At 35.9% G+C, this 13,684-nt stretch overlaps 1 long non-coding RNA gene across 5 annotated transcripts in view; it reads right to left on the bottom strand.

Moving 5' to 3' along the window:
• Positions 1–13,684, bottom strand: part of LOC106505748 — an 842,810-nt gene that overhangs the window by 283,977 nt on the left and 545,149 nt on the right. Inside the window, exon 1 of one of the 5 annotated variants that reach the window (XR_002338116.1) lies at positions 9,160–13,367. The exons of the other annotated variants lie outside the window; for them this stretch is intronic. This is a non-coding gene — a long non-coding RNA (uncharacterized LOC106505748). Of the gene's footprint in view, positions 1–9,159; positions 13,368–13,684 lie in introns of those variants that run through there. 5 annotated transcript variants of the gene reach the window in all.

The following is a 13,684-nucleotide window of genomic DNA, read 5'->3' as shown; positions in this document are numbered from 1 at the left end:
AACTCTAGAGCTGCTGGCTAAACACTGTAGCCTTAACCACATGTAGCTATTGAGATCTCAAAGACTTGGTACAAAAAATTTAATAATGTGGTCCACATTGCACTACTAGAGACCTTGCAGCTCGGTGTGTTCCAGACCACAGTGTTGGCATCATTCAACCAACTCTTGGAAATAAAGCTGCTTGGCATTACTGTAGCATTCAGAATGGGCATTTTAACTGGATCTCCAGGTAAAGCTCTGGTCTGGAACAGAGTGCCTGGGCACTCCATGCCGACCCCTGAACAGTCTGTCAACAATTTGTCAATTCGTGACTAAATAAGTAAAGAAATTAGGAGTGCTGTTTAGAAATATTTATAGCAATCTGACATGACTTTATAGGTGTGTGTTCAGTGGAGTTATTTAATTTCATTTTTTTAGAAATTCAGTTTTACTAAATTTTATCCAAGTATCAGTCCATTGTGAAACATTGCCCTAGAGGACACATTTCAAACTCTCCCAAGAAATTTCTCACATTCTTCATGACAGCCTCTTCCCTGCTAGCAAGCATCTCTCTCCTCTATCTTTTCTTGAAAGGATGTTTCCTTCAGTCTCCTCCTTTAAGATGAGGTCACAAACCTGCTTACCGTCCCACACATCAGTGCTCTCTCTACTTCGACAAATTTCCTTTAAGGAATTATCCTCTAAGGAATCTTCAGTCTGGTAAATGTGTTCTTTGAAGTGACAGTAGTTGACACACAACTGAGCCACATCTTTTCACATTCTGTGAAGAACATATCTAGTGTCTCTCTTCAAAATGTGAAACAACTGTCGCTAGCTGCCCTCAGTTTTGGATTTAACCCAAATTCCTAAGCAATGGGAAATTTTCCATTCTACATTCTATCAAGGCCAATACTCTCAAGTTCTCTGGGGAACTTATTTTGGGCTTTGGTAATTTTTGCTTTTTTCCTGTTGAAACACTCTTCCAATTTCCCCACACTGGTTGAAGTAGTCATGGTGATCAATCCCACTTTGAAAGTTTTAGTTGAAATAATAATGTTTCTAAAATATTACATCCAATGCTTCTAAAGTTTGAGGAAAATCTTACAGGCATGCCTAACACATTCTATTAAGATACAGATATACTTAAATTTGTATATATCACATGTTCTTGGCAAATAGGCATTTTAAACCATTTTGGGTCAACTTAATGTCCACAAGCAGTCCACCATTTAAAGTAATCTTATACCTTATTTTGTAAAACAAAGACTCCTTTATTAAAGAAAGAATCACTTCCAAATTTTCCCTTTAAACCACCTAAATACAAGGTTTCCATGTACCAAGTTGTTTTAAAGAAAAATATACCTGCTTTCATTTTTATCTATTTTACTATTTTATTAATATTTTTAATATTTAGTGGAAACCACTTTTTTAAAAGAACTCTGAAAATTCCATAATTTCCCTATGACTTCTTTAAAACTTTGCTCCTTACCGCTGTACTTTCAGTAGATTCATAAATATAAGTAATTCAATTCAATTTTAAAAAATTCAATGGATACTTAATGTCTTTAATATGTACTAGGTGCTCTACCACACCCTAAAGGTACAAAAATGAATAAAACATGGTCCTTCCCTTGTGGCATGCAGAGTCTGCTAGATGAGACAGACTCCTACACAGACAATAAAACACAATATCAGGGACTATAGGGCAGAATTCCAAGCAGGATTCTGTGGAAGTACAAGGGGTTGGGGGAGGGGCAGCTTCTAAGAAGATTCAGGAAAGGCTTCCTGAGGAAGATGATACCTGAACTAGAAATAGATGGAATTATAATAGGTTTTCTACATAAAAAAATAAAAATAAAAATAAATTGAAAAACATTCAGGGCACAGGATATAGCATGATAACATACCCAAAAGGCATGAAACAGAGCCCAAAAGTTGTAGCTTTCAGTGGAGTAAACTGAAGCTGGAGAACAGAGAGAGACAATGATGAAGACCCTAACTTACACCCAGTATTGTGAATGGGACTTTACAGGTAGCACAAGCTGTGAAAGTGGCTCAAGCTCCTAACGTTATAGTGGCTAGTTACTTTCTTTTCTGATTTAACTTGGCAGTGATTTCCAGAGAAGATCTTCAATATCAAAATCTTTATTAAGTTTAAGGTCACATATTAAGGTCAGAGAGAATGGCAATATCTCTGAAAGGAGCAATAAATAAAAGATAGAGTTAGGAATATTTTCTAGCTCCCTTCATCAATAATCATAATTGTCTAAATTTTCTGACACTTACATTTTAAGCTCAAGTAGAGTTTCATTTTCTAGAGCAACTTTTTGATATACATAAACCAGATTTTTCTTACAGATGAGGAAACTGAAACTGAGAGAGAGCCATACCACTAGTTAAGTGGCAGAGGGAAAAGGTGGAACGAGGTCTTTAACTATCAAATTCTTTGTTCTCTTCCTTCACCAGGAGATGGAATCTATGCTAATGAAATTCCTTGTCAAGTTTAAAAATGATCATTGATAATGAATACTCCGAGTAACACTAACCTACTGCACATGTACAAATATTTTTGTAAATTTCTCTAAGCTATGTCAAAACTCCTATATAGACAATGCCATTAATAATGACTAAACACTAAAAATTTATTGAGCACCAGAAAATGATTTTTATTTTTTATTTCTTGCCACTGTAAGCTTATTAATCTACAAATTTTCCTCTAAGAATTGCTCTAGCTGCATCTAACAAAGCTTGATATTTGGTGCTTTTTATTATCACTTGGTTCAAAATATTGTCTTATTTCTCTTGGTGAGTAAGTACTTCTTTGATTCATAGGTTATTAGGAAGTATTTTGTTTAATTTCCAAATACATTAAAGTTTCCTTGATACCATGATCTTACTGATTTGATTTCTAATATAGTTACACCAGTCAGGGAAACATATTCTGTACCCTTTTAGTCATTTTAAATTGACTGAGAGTTATATTAAGGGCCAGCATATGATCTAGGTGACTATCCATGAGTACCCTGCATTATTGAGTGTAGAGTTCTATAAAGAGTGGTTAGATTCAGGTGGTTGGTGAGGTTGTTCAGATCTCCTTTATATTCTTTTTTTTCCTAATTATTTTATAATTACTCAATGAATTTTATTACATTTATAGTTGTACAACAATCATCAGAACCCAATTTTAAAGCATTTCCTTATTGAATTTTTCCATCAGCTTGTTCTGTCAATCACTGAAAGAAGACTTCTAAAATACCTAACTGGAATCATAGATTTGTCTATTTTCCCCCATTATAATTCTGTTATATTTTTGCTTCATATATGTTTAAGTTCTCTGATTATGTGCCTTCACATTTAAGATTTTCATGACTTACTGATGAGGTGGCCCAATTTGTCATTTGAAGGTACTCTCTTTACCTCTGGTCTTGCTCCTGATCTGAAAGTGCATTTTATCTGATGTTAATGTTGCCACACCAGCCTTCTCAAGCTTTTGGCATGGACTCTCTTTTACTATTCTTTTACTTCCAATCCATACCACTGCATTTAAAGGGCATCTGTGGGCTTCTGGATTCCACTCAAGATTATAGAGTTGGAAGGAGTGTTGCTCCCATCCTTACTACCGCAACAACAACAAGAGCAACGAAGGATATGTTTATCATTTCCAATGCTATTCATTCAACCCCATAGATCTGGTTTCTTTTCCCTTCACCTAGAAGAACTTCCTTTAGTATTTCTTGTAGTTTATTTTTGCTGGTGACTAATTCTCTCACCTCTTGCTTTGTAAAAATGTATTGTAATGCAATCCTGGTAAATATGAGTTCTCATCAACATTTGAAAGATATTATATTAGTTTTCTGTTGCTACTGTAACATATGATCACAAACCTAGTGGCTTAAGACAACAAAAAACAACAAAAACTATTTTATAGTTCAGAAGTCCACCACGAGTCTCACTAGGCTAATATCAAGGTGTCAGTGCTGTGTTCCTTCTGAAGCTTTAGGAGAGAATTCACTTCCCTGCCTTTTCAAGCTTCTAGAGGCCAAAACTGCATTCCCTTGGCTCCAGCCTGTCTTCAAAGCTAGCAGCGTGAATTTCTCTCATCCTTCTTCCTTAGTCATATCTCCCTGCAGCTAGGGTAGAGTCTCTGCTTTTAAGGATAATGATTATGTTTGATTATGATTATATTTAGCCACCAGATAATTCAGAATAATCTCCCCCATGTCAAAGTCTGTAACCTTAATCACATCTGTAAAATTCCTCTTGTCATATAAAGTAAGATATTCATAGGTTCTGGGGATTAGGGTTTGGGCATTTGCAGGGTAACTGGGGGCATTATTCTGCTTCACACAATTTTAATCTGATTGTAGAATTTTAGGTTCACATACCTTTCCCTCTTTCAACACTTTTAAAATCTTATTTCATTATATTCTAGCATCTACTGCTCTGATGAAAAAGATTTTATCATTGTTCCCTAGCACTAACATTTTTTTTCTTTAATTTTGGTTTTCAGGAGTATGATAGGCCATGGTATGATTTTATTTGTAGCTGTCCTTTAGGATTTGTTCAGCTTCTTGGATTTATAAATTGATAGGATCTTTGAAATCTGAGGATTTTTTGGCCATTACTTCTTCCAGCATGCTTTCTCTGGGATTTCTATTCTACATATGTTAGGACCAGGCACTGCCACTGCCACTCTCCTTGGCTCCTTCTCCCTGCATGGTTACAAAAAAAGGAACACAGAGAAAAGCAGGGCCCATGATGAGGACAGCTCTTCAGGACCTGCTGTCTTTCACTGACTATTTTTTAGTACCTGGAAAAAGCTGTCTCATATATTTTGTTCAACTTTATAGTTGTACTTGGCAGGAGACCTAGATTGGTACAAGTTTTTCTGTCATGGGCAGAAATAGAAGTTGCCCAGATTAGTTTTTAAAAAACAAATTAACACCCTGATTTTAAGGTCAGAAGGATATCTTTTCTCTTTCATTGTTACCTTTGCAGTCAAATGCTCTGCTCCTGAGCTATACCCGCGTTGCTACCTTTGGTTCATTTTACCTAAGCCATCTCATCTCTCCATTTTGTAACACTGGCAGGAAATGTTGCAGAAAGTGTAGGTTGTATATTAGTCTAAATATAGTAATTTTATAGCAGTAATATACTAAATGTTTCCATATATTTTATCCATCATCAAAATTATTGCTATTCTTTTTGTATTCCAAGGCAAAAGATATTTTTACTAAAAATCTCTCATAAAAAAATTTAGAGAGAGTCAAATTGTTGGCTCATCTCATTTATAATTTGTATTTTATGTTGCCAACCTAGCAAACTACCTTTTACTTCTTACTTCAACCCAAAAGACAAACAAAATGCAATGCCCACCTCTCAGATAGCTTGTGGATGCTGTACAAAGATTTTATGAAAAGAAATCAACAATACAAAGTGGATCTATCTAATTTACCAATACTGCTATCCTCCCAGGTAAATGATATGACATTTGATTCAACATGCAATGGGTGAGAACTGATTTTTCCCAAAGCATAGTTTTAGGGACTACAATGCAAACATGACTGAGTTTCTGCCAAAGAAGAGTCTTTGGAAACAAATCTTAGTTTAGATACTGGTTCCATTATCCAATACTATGTAGGAATGGAATCTCCTTGAGATTCCAATTTTACATCTTTTATATTGGCCTAAACACAATGATCTTGCTTGAATATTGTACAATTTAAACATAATGACTTCTGTACCATGTCTGGCACACAACAGATGCTCTTTAAGTATTAGCTCATTCTCCCATCCTCTACCCTGCCCTCCTCACACCATTAGCCCCTTCCTAGCCACAACCCCCTAGAAGACCTGGCCAAAATAGTGAATTTCAGTCTTCTGTTCTCTGTTGAGTCCTCACTTTCCTCTGACATAGTTTATGGGGCACTGGCACTGAGGAATGGTAGAGGGTGACAGTAATGTTTAAACCTCATTTCTTTCAAATATTGTGGGTTAGTGTAAAATTTTCTCTGAAAAATAGGGTCTAGTCTAGTTTTTTTGAAAGATAGACTTAGAGAATAGTAAGTCCTACATCCTTTTCTCACTATTATCTACTCTTTAGAAGTAAATACTTGCAGGAAATTTACAGATAAAGAAAGCTAGCCCTCTCTTTTTCTGTTGTAATCACTCTAATGTCTGCTTCCTACATGGATAAATGAGCTTCCAGAATCTTCTTGCCATCTTATATGATTTACAGAGACCTCACTTGGAGTAAATGAGGGAGTACAAATTACTACAAGAGCTCCCTGGTGGCTCTGTGGGTTAATGATCTGGCCTTGTCATTCCTGGGACTCAGGTTGCTGCTATGGCATGAATTCGATCTCTGGTCCAGGAATTAATATGTGCTGCAGATGCAGCCAAAAAAAAAAAATTACTGCAAGAAGGTAAGAGAAAGATGTGATGATATCATATTACTCAGCACTAAAAGTAAGTCCAAAATAATTGTATAGCATGTCATGACTTTTAAGGTATCCATACACATCATTTTGGGTGAGCCCTACAGCCAACATACAGTGAAAAAATATAGAAGGCTTTATTATCACCATTGAACAAATGGGGAAAATGAGGTTTAGTGAGGTCAGCTGCATAAAGATGGAAAATAGAGGGAAAAAAATCAGCCTTGTTCTCTCACACCAGATATTTTATTTTGGCCTAACCACCAAAACATATTCCAGTCCACTGAAGCATTATCAATACTAGGTAAATTCTAGAAATAATTATGTCTAAGAGATCTTTCTCTTCATACTTTAAGTATTTATCATTAAGCTGTAGTAAGTACATATTTTTCACATAATTTCTCTAAAATGAGAATTATTCATAGCAAATTTTACCTCTAAATTCCTATTTAAAACAACTGAGCAACTTCCAACAGTATTCGTTGATACTTCTTTTGAGCTAATCTCTTTTGACTTCTCCATGTTAATCACAGTCTATTAGGATAAACAAATTTAAGCCAATATCCTTAATTTACCAAAGCAGGAAAAGAATAAAAAATATATTGTTCAAAATAACAAAAACCAGGGAGTTCCCATCGTGGCGCAGTGGTTAACGAATCCGACTAGGAACCATGAGGTTGTGGGTTCAGTCCCCGCCCTTGCTCAGTGGGTTAACGATCCGGCGTTGCCATGAGCTGTGGTGTAGGTTGCAGACACCGCTCGGATCCCGCGTTGCTGTGGCTCTGGCGTAGGCTGGTGGCTACAGCTCTGATTCGACCTCTAGCCTGGGAACCTCCATATGCCATGGGAGCGGCCCTAGAAATGGCAAAAAGACAAAAAAAAAAAAAAAAAAAAAAAAAAAAAACCAAGAAACTGCATTTAATGTCTAGAGAATGTTTATAGAATACAAGGAAATGCTGTCTTTGGCATGAGGAGGGGTTAATGAAATGACCTAATTTCAGACAAGGTAAATAACTGAAGTTTGTGGGCAAGTTTATTGTAGTTTGGTATCTTTTTAATTAAGCAATTTTAAGTTTATAGTTTTGAATCATTAAGAAAAAAAAATTGCCACATAATCTGTTTGGAGCAAAGGCATGTTGCTGACACATTCAAAAAGTCCTGAACCTTTATTTTATTTTTGAAATAAACACTGGCAGTGTTTACTGAGAACAAGGGAAACATCTGAGAACAAGGGAAATACAGTGACGCTGAATGTTTCAATTTGGAACTGTTCCTGCTGATTCATCATTATCTGTGGATCCCTTCTGAGATACAATGGAGTGTGTTCAGTACCTGCCAAATACACCACATAGATATGAATAATTCTGGAAGAAGAATCACCTTATAAAACTTACTTTTTTCCTACCTAAAACACTGCCCAAAAGTCTGGAAAAATAATTTTCTCTATAACTGAGTATAGGGCTTTTACTTTCAGTGCTCACATAAACAACTTTTCAAAGAGAACGGTTTTTTAAACTAAATCTGGAATCTTGCTTCATTTCTTTTATATTTAAAGAGAAAAGATATTTTAGAACTTTCCAAGACTTTATAAATTGGGTTTATAAGACTATTTCACTCTACCTTCATAAAAACTGATTCAGTGGTTTTCACCAAATAAATGACTGTGATGATTTTGACATCATAGGCCAATGGGTGAATATAACTTAGACTGGATAAGAGGGAAAAGAGCAAACACTTTTCTGTTAACTATATGCTGTTTCTCAGGAATAAATTATTAAAGTTGCAAAGTTTGTCAATTTATAATTATTAATTTAAAATATTTGGCATTTAAGCATTTGTATACAGTATTACAAGTATTTTTAGTGTTATTGCTCAGTGTTTATTCAAATATCATGTCTCTGTCCTGGATTAAGGAGAAAATAACTCCCCACATACCCTAAATTTTCCCTCTTAACTAAGTTTTGCAAAGGTATAGGCATTGCTCTTGGGGCTTCAGACTTAAAAGCAGTGTGTGTGATTCCCTCTCATTTTCTTCATCCAATCCAGTCTCCCCACAAACATTTATTATCAGTTAATATATGCTATATAGAATACTAGGTCCTGGGGATGGAGAATGGGATAAAATCACAACCATCAAGGTTGTCATTAACCAGCACACAGAGACAGACAGGTAAAGAAACAAGTCAAATATGCATGATAAATATACAAGACACAATGAGCACCCAAGGTCAGGGCATTTTTGGTTAGAACAACCACTGACTCTAACTATATAGTAGGCAGGGTGCCTCCCCACCGCCCCCGACACTTTTTTTTTTTTAATTATTTTTTTCATATTCTCAAAAAGACCATTTGGGTTAAAAATAATTTTAAAAGATGAGAAATTATAACAAACTTAGATTAAAATTTTAGCGCTAACTCATAACCTAAAATCAGATGATGTATTATCTCTATGTAAAAATAACACACCTCTTGGAGGTTTATAACTTTCCTTTTTTTTTTTTTTTTTTTAAGTGCAGGCTGGTATTGTTTGGGGCCAGTCTCACAAATTTGAAGTTGGGAAATTTACCCATAAGAAACAATCCATGATCTATGTCTAGGATTTTGGAGAAGAGAGAGCCTGGAACAGAATTCCAGTAGAGGGAATAGAGTTATACAAGTCAAAGAATCAAAATAGGAATATTCAGTTCAAGTAAGTGCAAATTAGAACATTTGCTAGCTAATGTTCTTCACATTAGATACTAACTTTTTGTGAAAAGTCCTAGATTATTCTTCCATTTTCTTACATTGTTTCAATTCATAGCTAAAGGGAAAAATATAAGGACAATTTAAGTTATGGTATGACTTTCAGATGTTAACTAAAAGTCTTCAGACATGAAAAATTTTTTTCTGTCCAAATAGTATTTTCTTCTTTAAGTCCTTCTTTAATGCTTAGCAGCTTCTTCTTTGATTTCAATAATAGGATGCAGTCTCAAGTACCTCAAAACATAAACATGCTTCCAACTAGAACAGCTGCAATTAAAACTGACAATAGCAAGTGCTAACAGGTGGGAAGAGCATCCAGAACATTCTTACATTATGATAGAAGTATAAAACAGTATCACCACTTTGGAAAATGATTTGACAGTTTCCTAAAAAGTTAAACATGCCCTATGACCCAACAATTCCATACTTAGGTATATAACTAAGAAAAATTAACACATATATACATTTTAAAAAATATTTCACCAAGAATGTTCATAGCAGCTTATTTCATTACCCAAAATTGGAAAAGTCCAAATCTGGTTCATGAATTAGAGAGTGTATAAGTATGTATATCCACACACTGGAACACTGTCAGAACAATTGCTAAACAGGAAAAGAACAAACTACTAATGAACCAATATAGATAAATCTTGAAAATGCTAAATTGAGTAAATCAGAAATATATATATATATATTTATACATATATATATACACATACATATATATAAATACACACACATATATACATACATATATAAAAATATATACTGTATTATTTTATTTAGTTCAAAAAGAGGTAAATCTAATCTGTGGGGATAAAAGTCAGAAGGGTAATTTCCTCTAAAATGAGGGATTGCCTGGAAGGAGAAAATGGCCCTTTCTGGGGCAATGGAAATGATTTATATCTTTCTCAGTGGTTGTAAGAGGATATAGATATGTTGAAAGCCATGATAAGAATTGAGCATTTTACTGGAGTAAATTATACTTTAATAAGGTATTACGAAATATAAAATGATATCCCCTGTTGACTTCTTGTTAAAGTTTCTGGTGACTACACAACTCCCAAACATTTTTAGAATATACCTCTTACATTTGAGATTATCTTAAGATTAACAATAAAATGTGACTAAAATTTTAATCAAAGAACATAAAGTTTCTTCATGTCAGGTCAATCCAGTGACCCAACTAAAAAAAGGCTCCTTTCTCTTTGAAAACAGATGTTTGAAAACTGAAGGAAAAAAAATCAGTGTAAACAAAGGTAAATCTTATGTTAACTGTTCAATTCAAACCTTGACTGAATTTACAGATAAACTGGTCTTATTTTCAATCAGAGAAATTAGCTTACTTCAAGTATGTTAAGAAAAGTGACCCAAGATGTCCCAGAAGAAAAGTATCTGAGCCTTGCACAATAACCTGAAGAAGTCACTGCTGGCACTCAGATGTGGCCATTAAGGACTCAAGAGAAGAGAAAGATGATCAGTGCATAGAATTTCAAGATAATCTGTGTCCACTTTGCCTTAACAAAGTGTTGGTTGAGGTAAGGAACCATACTTACTTACAAGTGAAACTAATAGTTTGGTAAGGTCACAAGACTGAAGAGCAGGTGACAAGGAGGTTTTATCTCCCAGTGAGATAAAATTTACCACTGGACATGGTAGTATGTGTAGTGTCCCAGGACAATTCCTACATCTCATCTATGCTGCCCAAGAAAATTCAGGTCTATTGTCCCAAGCAAAAATGGGAACATTTTTCCCGTTCCTCTTTTTTGTTTTTTGTTTTTTGTTTTTTTTCCCTTTATTTGGACTAGAGGCATGAGAACTGGAAGGCTAGGAGGGAAATCACATCTTTCATATGAGTGGAGAGTTAATTCAAACTCCTGATAGCAGCACTCTTTCACTGGGTAGAAAGATCATTAAAATAGAGAACAATGGTGCCACTGGGATGGAAAAATAATTGGAAGTGGGTTATTGGGTGTTATCAGTAAACACAGCACCCACTCTTACATCTCTTTCCCAGATCTATCCTTTCTAGCTATGAGAGAAAAGTACCCACATTACCACAACCTTGGGTCTAGAGAGAGAGCAAAGTTAGGCAGTTCAGTCAAAGGAATGATAGAAAATGACTAAGATTGGGCAATGGAAGATGCAGGCAAGACCCTCATTTCTGTATCTTTCCTGTGCCCTGCATTCTAGTGCCACCATGTTTTCCTATCACAATCTCACTGCAGTGCAGCAGACTGCTCCTTCAGCAGTTACAGCAACAAGTCGATAGAAACAGGGAGGAAGCAGAGGAGGCTCAGTGTCTCTGCCAAGAAAAATCAGGGAGTAAAGACAGGGAAGAAAGGAAGAGTAGATGCAGAAGCCCACCTGGCATGTGGACAGCCACCACCTGACTCTTCAGAGGCAGAGAGGAACAGGGGATTCAGTATTAAGCCTTTAAATTGGGGAGAATAAAATGGAAAAAAAAAAAAACTGGGCAGTGGCTTGGGTGAGAGGCTGACAGAGAACCCTGCAGAGAAACTTCCTGCCCCAGAAGCCCAAAGGAGGGCATATGGTTCAAAGTTTCCAGGGGCAAGAGCATCATTGTGAGTGCAATGAAAATAAATCATGGTCCAAAAGGAAAGCCTGTTCTCACTGTGTAATGACTGCCCAAGGAACTCCATCAGGACCATTTCACATGATCCATTCTCAGATTCCAGTTCACCCACACCAGCAACAAGCAGAAAAATTGACTCTAGCCTCTGCTGATTCTGCAGTGATCAGTCCTCTGTTTTGGTAAACATCACTCTCTGCTGTGCTCTAATGTTCATGTTCCTCTGCTGAAATGTTCTTCACCCAAATATCCGTATGGCTTATCCCTTCACTTCTTGAGTCTCTGCTCAAATGCCACATTTCAGGAAAGTCTGCCCTGACTACCCTACTTAAAATTGCAAAGTCCCCATAAAAACATACCCTGAGCACTCTTGATCCTCCTCACTCTGCTCCACTATGTTCCCATCACAGCCCTTGTCCCATTCTAACATACTATAGAATTTACTTAATTATCTTGTTTATTGTCTGTTTCTCTCTACTAGAGTATAGTCCCCGACTGCTTTTTTCACTGACATACTAATAGTCTCTATAATTTGGCCTAGCACACAGTTGAGGCTCAATCAATATTTATTGAAGCTATTTGATGAATAAATAAATGAATGTCATTGACTGTTGGCTCTGAAGGTAGAGGGACTAACACCCCTTCATCTTTGTATTCCTTGCAATCAGGACTATGGTTGGCACATGATAGACTCTCAATAAATGCTTGTTAAATGAATGAATATATGTAAAACTTAATCTCAAGTTAAAACAGCTGAATTTGTGTTCTGGCTCGAAGTGGAGATTCCTCAATGGGAGAGGTGGTGAATCAAAGAAAGAGGGCATAATATAATAAAAATAGCAGTAGTAATTGTTACAATAATAATAGCCAGTTAGTGGTACTATCACTATGTCAAGTGTGTGATCCTCGCAATCATTCTGCTAGGGAAATATTATCTTTATTTTATAGATGTAGGTGTTAGGGTGCAGAATATTTGAGTGACTGTCTCAGATCACAGAGATGGTAAAGACTGCTGGGATTTAAACCTGGAACTGACTAGACTGATGCTAAAACCAAGACACCATTCTGATTCATGCATATTTTGCTCCTCAACTATGGAAACCAAAACAGTAGTCTCCTTTCCATCATTGGCTGTGCCAATAGGTAAGAAATAACAATATAGGGGTTGTTTATTTTTTGGTATTGAGCTTCAGAAGGTGTCTGACTTTGAAAAACTTATGGTTTCCAAAGAAGACAGGTTGGTAGATGAGGGGATGAGCTGGGAGTTTGGGATGGAAATGCTATAAATTTGGGTTTTGATGATCTCTGTGTAACTACAAATGTAATAAAATTCATCGAGTAATTAGAAAATAAAAATAAAATAAAATAAATTAAAATTTAAAAAGTATCTTAAAAAAATTGACAGGCCTTAAGTCTCAGAGAGCAGAGGATGTTTAATTACCATTTGCTTTGGTAAGGATGTAACATTTCTGTTTACATGATTCCCATTAAATTTCCTAGATTGTATAGGTTTTTGTTTGTCTAATCCCAAGTCCAAGTGCTATACATGACATATCAATAAATATCTGTGAGTATCTAGACATAGTTCTCAGTGCTACACATAACAATAAAAAATTGAAATAAATAAATAAATATTTGTGGAAAAAACAAAGCACAATTTGGAGTTCCTGTCATGGCTCAGTAATTAATGAACCGGCTAGCATCCATGAGGATGTGGGTTCAATCCCTGGCCTCACTCAGTGGGTTAAGGATCTGGCATTGCCATGAGCTGTGGTGTAGGTCACAGACGCAGCTTGGATCCTGTGTTGCTGTGGCTGTAGTGTAGGCCAGCATCTGCAGCTCCACTTGGGGATCTAGCCTGAGAACCTCCATATGTCGCAGGTGCAGCCCTAAAAAGACAAAAGACAAAAAAAAAAAAGTACAATTTTTATCT

This window comes from Sus scrofa, chromosome 13 (assembly GCF_000003025.6).
Source record: "Sus scrofa isolate TJ Tabasco breed Duroc chromosome 13, Sscrofa11.1, whole genome shotgun sequence".
In the NCBI taxonomy this organism is placed as follows: domain Eukaryota; kingdom Metazoa; phylum Chordata; class Mammalia; order Artiodactyla; family Suidae; genus Sus; species Sus scrofa.
The sequence above is the reverse complement of the archived record's forward strand: the minus strand, read 5'-3'. Positions and strand labels throughout refer to the sequence as shown.